This window comes from Suncus etruscus, chromosome 9 (genome assembly GCF_024139225.1).
Source record: "Suncus etruscus isolate mSunEtr1 chromosome 9, mSunEtr1.pri.cur, whole genome shotgun sequence".
NCBI lineage: Eukaryota > Metazoa > Chordata > Mammalia > Eulipotyphla > Soricidae > Suncus > Suncus etruscus.
Genome location: NC_064856.1, coordinates 98,595,950 through 98,606,327, shown reverse-complemented (window position 1 = coordinate 98,606,327; position 10,378 = coordinate 98,595,950).

The window sequence follows — 10,378 nt, the reverse complement described above, 5'->3', positions numbered from 1 at the left end:
TATGAAAGGGGCCCTTGGGCTACTGTGAAGGTAAGAAGTGCTCAGGCCATGGGGGTATTGTTGGAAAGATGTGTGCAGAAATAATGTTAACCGTATATTAACTTCTGATCCTCAATAAAAATAAGCTATTATAAAACAAAAAAAAAAAAGAAATGCAGAGAGTGGGGGCCTGAGTGATAGCATAGCAGTAGGGCGTTTGCCTTTCATGCAGCAGACCCAGGATGGACCTACATTCTGGTGTCCCATATTGTCCCCCAGTAGAGGAGCAATTTCTGAGCGCATAGCCAAGAGTAACCCCTGAGCATCATCAGGTGTGGCCCCAAATTTAAAAAAATGTGGAGTATAGACGGTTTTATTGTGCTTATACTTTACATATACAGTTTACAAGCATAAAATACCATAATTATATAATAAATCATATAATAATGCATTAATTATAGCTGTATTTTCAGGCTTTTCTGACTACTAATTAATTAGATCACAATTTTATACCAATCTCATCTAGTATTCCTAAGTAAATCTATCCCAAATATATTGAAATTTATTTTCTTGCAATATAGGTTTTAATATACAGCTTACCTGTATGTCTCACAGGATTATATAATAAAATATTTATAATTTTTATGCTAAAAAAGAAACAAAATTGCAGATTACATTACTTGTCCTTACTAGTATTGTCTAATACAGAATTGTCTCTTATTTAAAAAGTCTTGTTTTCTTTCTTTCTTTTTTCTTTTTAAAACATAAAAGGGTCACATGTATCTCTTTTGTATATCTCAGATGTGTTTCCTTAACATCTATAACTCTTTTCGAATATCCTCATATAGTGACAATTTTGCCCACTAGATTAGTTATTTGATTGTTTGATTTTTCCCTTGTGAGATCTGTTTTATAAGCAATATTGGTAGAAGAGTAACTCTGTATAGATTTCACATTTATATCAAGTTACGGGAAATGTTGGACTTTATTCTTCGGCCCCCAGATGCACCAACAATATCTTGTGGCATTGCTTCTCTTTTGCATAGGCACATTAAAATGGGAAAATAATACATATGCAAACAAGTTCTTATCTAATAGAGATGGGAACACAAATTTGGTAATGTAATTAGGCCTTTTACCCTGAACATTGGCATGATGATTTGGCTCAGGCCTCAGAAGAATGGGCATTGCCCACACACACCTGAACAATGGATACCATCTATGGAAACAACCACAATTGTCTTTAACATTGCCAGGATCCAAGCCTCTACCAGAGAAGACCTACCACTGCTTTGGCATTGACTTACTCCAGAGTGCTCCCAACACCCAGGCGATTCAGCAACAGTCTGCATGCAGGGCAGATCGCTCACATTTAATGATATGCTGAAACTAGAGGATGCTCCACATCAGCCTGACATCGATAAAAGAAATGCACAGAATCCAGAGTCTTTAAATATAAGAGTCTGATACCAACAATAGCTAAAGTGTGAAAAAGTTTCACCGGGACCTTGAGAATGACTGGAGTTGGATAGACACGTATGCCTGGAACCCAGAGTCAGTCTTATGCCAATAAACTTCTGAGGTGAGGCCTTTTTGTAATCAGGTCAAGGATTTTTTTCCATTTTCTTCATTTTTCTGGACCTATGCAAACATTGGCGATTGCCACTATCACACCTTTACTATATTTTTTACACTTATCCTTTAAGGAAAAAAATACAACTTACTGAACTAAAAACAAATTAGTAGAATGTAAAAATGTAAATGTAAATGTAAAAACAAATGTAGTAGAATGCCTGTCTCGAATACAGGCAGGGATGGGAAGGGGGGAGGGGTAATGTTGCACTAGTGAAGGGGGGTGTTATGGTTATGACTGTAACCCAAATATGATCATGTTACTTAAATAAAAATATATTTAAAAAAGTCAATCATCTTATCCACAAAATATTATTCCTATAATCATCCATAAAAATAATCCAACTGGTCAATTAATTTTAAAACACAACTAAAAATTACTTATATTTCACATGTACCTAAAACAGAAAGCAAAAAAAAAATACTGTTTGATAGTAAGAACGTACATATGCTCCATATTTATTTAATATATGAATGTACCACACAAGTGAATATTTATATTTATTTATACCAAATGATCCAAAAATGGCATTTTATAAACATAAACCTGATATATTTTTGTATTACTAAAATAGAATTAATAATCATGTCCATAATATTTCCAGAATAGGCAACATTCCTGAGCAGTGCCAGCACAATGAACTCAATATTCTGCTACAAGCTCTCACTAAAACAACAGGAGCATAAACAAAATAAGTAATCATTTCACTACTTGATATTTCTACATTAAAATGATTTTGTAAAAGGAGGTTGGAGAGGGGCCGGAGGATGGTGTAGTGGTAGGGTGTTTTTGTCTTGCACGCCGCTGACCCAGGATGGACCGTGGTTTGATTCCCCGGCATCCCATATGATCCCTCAAGCCAGGAGCGGTATATGAAATAGCCAAGAGTAACCCCTGAGCGTCGCCCAGTGTGGCCCAAAAACCAAAAACCAAAAAAGGGGAGGGGAAGTTAGAGAGATAGTACAGTGGATAAGCCACATGCATTGCATGCTGTTGACCAAAGTTCAGTTTCTGGTACCCCATATGGTTCTCCAAGTATAATAAAAGTAGTCCTTGAGCATAGATACAAGAACAAGTCATGAGCATCATTGTTTGTGGGAAAATATATTAAAATAATAGCGACTTGTGTTTTATTTTGATCAGTTTATCCCAGTGTCAAAAGAATGGATGAATGAATGAATGAATGAATGAATGAATGAAATGGGTGTTAACAGTTAAGAACAAGCTGCTGACATAAATTCAAGATGTTGTCTTTGGCCTAGCTTCAAATAGGCAAGGGATACTAGTAAAATATTTAATTAATTTTGGGGGGAAATCAGTTTTTTAATAAGTAAAATATAAATATTTATGTAACCATTTTAATAACTCTATTAATGTTAGTGTTTTACAATCAAACAGCATAAAAGAATTGTATATTGACTCAGACTATCTTTTCTATTAATCTAAACTTAGTATTTAAGTATTAATAGAAATATTATAATGAGACATTTTTATGTCCTAGTTTATTTTATGTTACTCATTTATCTTGAGGAAACCACTTAGTCTTAGTGTTCTGTTCTATAAATTGAAAACATACATCAAATGGCCCAGTTTACAGGCATCAAATAATATTCCTATGGACATAGTGCAAACAAAAAATAGTCAGATATTGGTGTCAGCATTATTTATTAGTTGTATAAATATATATAGATAGATACTTATATATAAAGAAGGTGGTTAGCCAGTCATGAATTAGAGTATATTAAAAGATTTTTCTTTTAATTTTTACAAAAATATAGGACTTATAAAGTTATTCATAATAGAATGGTTTAAGGCATAGAAGTGTTCTTAATCATATCATTAACCTATGACTGATGTTTTGTCACCTAAAATTTAGATGAATAAGATGGTGTTTATGAATACTCTTGTTGATTCACTAAAATTATTTTGCATATATAAAACTAATATCTTAAAATAATATAAAATCTCATGCTGAAGTTTTTAAATATCATCACTTTTTCACAAAAATATCTTAAGATGGCCCTAAACCTAATCATTCTGAAGTATCCTTTGACATCACCTGTAACTGTATATTCTGCTAGAGGAAAAAGCTAATTTTGTCCTAGACATCTACAATCCTGAAACCATGGTTATCAAGATAAGTTCAAGATAATATCTTGAAAATTATAATTTGCCGGCCCGGAGAGATAGCACAGCGGCATTTGCCTTGCAAGCAGCCGATCCAGGACCAAACGTGGTTGGTTTGAATCCCAGTGTCCCATGTGGTCCCCTGTGCCTGCCAGGAGCTATTTCTGAGCAGACAGCCAGGAGTAACCCCTGTGCAATGCTGGGTGTGGCCCAAAAACCAAAAAAAAAAAAAAAAGAAAATTATAATTTGCAATTTTCAGGGGGGTGCTTAAAGGTAGTTCAGAGCTCCCTTGTGCATAATAGCTGAACCCAGTAATATCTTTCTTTTTATTTTTGGGGAGGCTACACTGGGCAGTGCTTAGGAATTATTCCTGGCTCTGCACTCAGAAAATTGCTCCTGGCTCGGGGGACCATATATGATGCTGGGGATAGAATCCTGGTCTTCCTGCATGCAAGACAAATGTCCCATGCAAGGTAAATTGCCCTACCACTGTGCTACCACTCTGGCCCCTTAGTAATATCTTAAGATTATTAATTTGAAATGTTTGCTTCCCTTGTAGCCTCAAAATGCCATTCTTGATCATTATTACATTCAAAAATAACTAATACAAAGGTTTAAATCCCCAAAATAATAGAAATGCATATAATAGAAATAATAATAGAAAATGAGGTTTAAGTATAGAAAACATTCATTATGATATAAAATATTATGGCTTCATTTTAACTAATGAATGAAATTAGATATGCAATTAATGCAATTAAATACCATGCAGTTAATTTTTGGGGGGGCGGGGGTTTGGGCCACATCTGTTTGATGCTGAGGGGTTACTCCTGGCTAAGCGCTCAGAAATTGCCCCTAGCTTGGGGGAACATATGGGACATCAGGTGATCAAACCGTGGTCCTTCCTTGGCTAACGCTTGCAAGGCAGACACCTTACCTCTAGCGCCACCTCGCCGGTCCCCATGCAGTTAATTTTAAATGTATTTAAGAGTTCTCTATATTTGTGCATCAGACCTATTAAATTATTAACCTCCAAAAGAAAAGAATAAAAGCCCTATATAGTTCTTCATAAAAGTTTCTTAAATCTAGTGTATTCAAAGCCAGTATTATAATTTATATCAATAATAAAATATTTTTCTTTTGTTGTGTAGAGAAATTATGTAGAGAATTACTTGATCATCTGGGTATTCTATTATTTTGAGAGATCATGCTATTTTATTTGCTACAAATAGAGCTCTGCTAATTTACATAGATATTTTAATTTTTATGTTAATATCAATGAAATGTGAAAAATATATTTGTTGATATACACCTGTATTCTTTTGATAAATGAACTTGTATTATATTCCATTTTGTTAGTGATTTGGTTCATTTTGAATGAGTTGTTATTCAGTCATTAAGGCAAAAACAACTCAGAGAGTCAGCCCAGTTAAATCAATAACTGAATAACCTGTTAATTAAATCTGCCTGGTAAACACTGAATCATAAATATCAAATTATTTGAAATACAAACACATTAAAAATGTATTTTATGTACATTTATTTTGTTTGTTTTTGCTTTGAGGCCAAACTTTCAGTGCTCAGAGTTTACTCCTGTTTTTGTGCCAAGGAAGCAGTCCTGGTGGTTTAACTATTTGGGAATTATTAGGGAAGCCAGGAATCAAACATAGTTCATTCTCATGCAATCAAATACCCAAGCTTCCCTACCTACTCTGACCACTGTTCTCATTTTTATTTGAGGAATCTTCTCTATGCTTATATAAAATTTTATTCTTTTACATGGACTTATCCATCCAATAAACTAGGTCTTATTATGAAAATATTAAGTGCAATAACTATATAAAAACTCTAAATGATAAACGACACTGGATCACAATGCTCTGATATTAATATTTTTATCATACAGCCTACATTAGTATTTTTATTATACTGTCTAAGAAATCTATATTACCATCGTGAGGGGTGATTTTAGGAGTGCCTGATAAATAAGAATGTTAGAAAGGATAAATATGTAAATAAATGTGCTGAGTTTTATATATTTGTATTTAACTTAAAAATGAACATAACTACAGAAAGCTGGGTTTTGCTATTAAAGAAAAAATTATTTCAAACAATCCACCAACTGTTTTCTCACTAGTAACTAGATTCATTGAGTGCTTATGGTATCTCAAAAGGTTGTTTTGACACTAGATATACAAATTTATGTTTTCAAAATCATAAACCAGGTAATATTATACTATAAAATATAGTGTATATATAAAATATAGTATAAAGTAGATATAAAAACTGAATAATTTTGAAACAAAAAAATTGTGTGATTAACTAAGAGCACACAGAAAAGTTATAGATTTATGATTACTTTAACTTGAGGGCTGAATTATGCCATTAATAGTTTTAAATTCTAATTTGTAATTTAATTTTTTTCTTAAAATTCAAAATGCAAATAGTGAATCTTACCAGATCTTTGAAGTTTATTGAAATGTTTGGTGCTGGCAATCTCTTATTCTCAATGAATAATGTATAAACAAAGACTGGACATGAAGTGAAGGTAATTTTCAAGTCCTATTACTACATCTACCAGACAGAAGAAGAGCATCTCTAGTTGATGCAGAGAATGTTCCCTACTGCTTGAGCAGTGCTGTCTAGAACATGGTTTGGGGACAGAGGGACTAAGAAATCAAAGTTTGTTCCTTGATTGATTTCCCACTGGAATTAAAAGATGTTTCCTTGAGACATCATGAATGTATAGAATTGACTCTCAGTTCTCTCCAGGGTTGGAATTTCCCAGCTGTCTAATATTTTAAGACTGTAAACTTTGCCTTGGTTTTCTCAAATTTTTCCAAGAATTTAAGTATTTGGCCAAATAGATTTTTTTAAATCATTTTTACATGGGATCCTGAGTTTCTATTTAAAGATATTCTCATTCCCTTCAGGAATAGAACATTGGGTATAGAGATATGGAATCTAGTTTCTCTGGGTTATTGGATTAAACTTCTACTGGGTGCTTATGAGATTCCAAGGCAGAATCACCAGAAGTGATTCCTGAGAGCAGAATCAGGATAAACCCCAAGTATAACTGGGTGTGGCCCTAAACTAACAAAAATATTAGGCAAAATAGTTGTCTAAGGACAACTGCTAAATTGTCTATGTCTCTGTTTTACCTTTAGAAAAATTATTGCTTAATATAGGGGCACACAAATAAAAGATGCTGAATTTGAAATTTAATTACAAATTGTATGGTTTAATCTGAAGATCTTCCTTCTGGATTAGCCAGGAAATATTCTTCTTCTGCAAATAATTAAGAGCAAGTATGTTCTTTGTTATGTTTTCATAAATCCCAGAGGATTATCATATCTCTTTGTATAATTTATATAACAGGATTATATATCACAAGATTATGAAGATTTGTTAGATTATTTTCCTATCTTGAACATGCCAGTCAAATTATCAGAATAAATCTTATTTCTGTTTCTATCCAGATAATTTTTACAACTTCTGCAATATTTTCTATATTAGTGGGTTTGGCAGAGAAGCTTTAAAAAATGATCCAATCCTTGTTTTTACATAATGCATGGTTAGATGATATTGATATTTGTGCATGGCTGTGTTTATCACAGTAAATTCCCAATAACTAAGATAGGGAAATGAGTCAAATGTTCAAGATGTTTTTCTGTACATACAAGTAGGTTACTGTGCAGCCCTATCATGCAATTATCTGCAACATAGATAGATGATAGACATCATAATAAGTAATTAAGGAGGAAAAAATAGTACAATATGATCTGTCTCTTATGTAGCACTTAAATATATGAGTAACAACAGAAAGCCAAAGACAACAGAATGGGACAGTTGATCCACAGAACTTAGTTTGTGGAGTGGAAGAAGAGGACTTCTGAACCTTGTTAGAAAGTGAATACTTTGGTGATAGCTGTGTTGCTGCAATGATGCTAATATGAAATGATCGCTAACAGTATTCTAACAAAATAACAACTAAGAAAATAACAAAAGAGTTATGAAAGGAGGAGCAACTATACATACATCTAAGGATTAAATCTGGTCTATAGAATAAGTCTGAGAGTCAGTCTTTGTCTAATAGCACACAGTTTTGCTTCCTGTAGCTTTATAGTCTGTTCAAACTGAAATAATGTGATGCATCTCACCTTTGATGACTCGATAAAATTTTAGAAATATTTGCTTTATGTAGTTGAAGAAACTATAGATTTCTCTGGACATTCTACAGATCTCTGTCATGCTTGAATAAGATAATCTTTTTTTTTTCTTCTTTTTCTTCATTTTTGGGAAACACTGGTGATACTCAAGGGTTACTCCTGGCTATGCACTCAGGAATTGCTCCTGGCTTGGGGGACCATATGGGATGTCAGGGGATTAAACCACAGTATGTCCTAGCTTAGTGCATGCAAGGCAAATGCCCTACTACATGTGCCACAGCTCCAGCCCCATATAATCATTTTAATAAAATTAAATCATCCAATGCATGAACAAGATACAGTTTCAAATGTCCTGTATCTTATATCTTTGAATCATAATATATTGCCTGAGTGAGTATATTACACTGTTGTTCAATATTTACTAGGTAATTTGTTGTTTTATAGCATGGTCGTAAGTTGATTTTATTTTCTATGTAACTTTTCAATTTAAGAAATAAATTCATTTCATTTTTAATTTCTTTGTTTTTATAATGAAGTAGGTTTCTGTGAATCTTACAATTCTAATCTTTTAAACCTACCCTAACTTTTTTTTTTTTTTTTTTTTTGGTTTTTGGGCCACACCCAGTGGTGCTCAGGGGTTACTCCTGGCTATCTGCTCAGAAATAGCTCCTGGCAGGTACCGGGGACCACATGGGACACCGGGATTTGAACCAACCACCTTTGGTCCTGGATCGGCTGCTTGCAAGGCAAACGCGGCTGTGCTATCTCTCCAGGACCAACCTACCCTAACTTCTAAAATGATTTTTCAAGATATCACACTCCTTATATTTGTTCCTTTGATATTTCAATGCCCATTATCTGTTAGAAAATAACTATTCCAAGTATGGCATATGGAGCATTCTCAGTCTCAGAGAACAGAAAGTGAAGAACAAAGAAGTTGCCATCCACAAAAAACATAGTAAAGCAAGAAAATTGAAATGAACGAAGAATTTTGTATGTGACTTCACTGAGACAGACACTAAACATGGAAAACCAGTGGTCATCCTTGTTTGTGAAAAGTGGTTTTGAGTTCACCAATGAACACACTATGGTGCACATTCCGAAGAAAGGAGAGTGGAACACTTCAAACTTTGTTGGACCAAGCTTTGCACAGGATATGATATCAGGTGCAAATTGTTTGAACTTCGAAAAATATAAAAGGAGGGAAACATTTGCAAATGACAGATAATGAAAGCTGGAGTCGCAGTCCTAGTTGGGAGTGAAGAAGAGGAGGCAATTTAGTACTACTTAAGTGTCAAAAATGCAGTGTCAAGCTGAGTGATAGCATAAGTGGTACAGCTTTTGCCTTGCAAGCTGCCAACCCAGGACAGACTCTGGTTAAATCCCCATTTCATATAGGTCCCCCAGACTGCCAGGAGCGATTTCTGATGATAGAGCCAGGTGTGCCCCTGAGTTCCTCTGAGTGTGGCCCCAAAACTAAAAAAAAAAAAAATGCAGTGTCAACCTTTCTCCTTTCTCACAACCCACTTCAGAGTCTGTACCAACCACTCTGTGGGGACAAAAGGGAAACTGAGGATTGATTATTGGTGAATCTGATGTGGAATAAGTCTAGAATCAACCCAGTCCCTTTCATCCTATTATTTTTCATAGCTATTCTCTGACAACGAGAACTAAGAATCTTGGACTCTCAACAGGCGTCCCAGGGTGAAGAAAATCCAAAATTGCCCCCTTCCCAATATTAGCTACAGTATCTATTCCAGTTATCCCATATGATAGAAAGGCAAAGAAAATTACAGAGGAAAGCAGAGAATGAATATATAGCAGCAAATTTGAAAACATCACCTAACATTTGCACACATAAGGGATGGGCATATTCCAATGCAAGCTAGCTTTGGAAAAGACACCAGGTCTTTTCAGACTCTGTAATATTATACTGTTAATACCTCCCAGGTCACATAATACCATAGGCAGTTAGGAGCAAGGATAGGCAGGCAACTCCAGAGATAATGGGCCAACTTTGGTGGCTAGGCAGTCAATTCACTGCAACTGTAGGCCTGTACCTGCAGATGTGAACACTAGATGGCAGCACTGAGAACTGTGTTCAATCAGATATAGCAAATGCTGTGGAAAAACTTTGCATGAAGACCCTGCATAGATGGCACGACAGGCTAATATAACAATATTTATACAAGACACAAAACATCAATAAAATAATCCTATAAAATGAGATTAAGATAAGAACAAATCTCTTATAGTTGAGTTAAAATGGAAAATAAATTAAGAAAAATAATAATCAATGATATCTGATCCTTTAGAATTGAGTTTGCAAACTGAGTTTTCAAAGTGGATGAACAGAGGGAAGGATAATTTGAGGGTACTTAAAGCAGCTAAGGGAAGCTGGTATTCTTATATTGGGCAAAGATAGCAACATAGTATTTCTAGCATATTCTTTCTTTTCTTTTGTCTTCT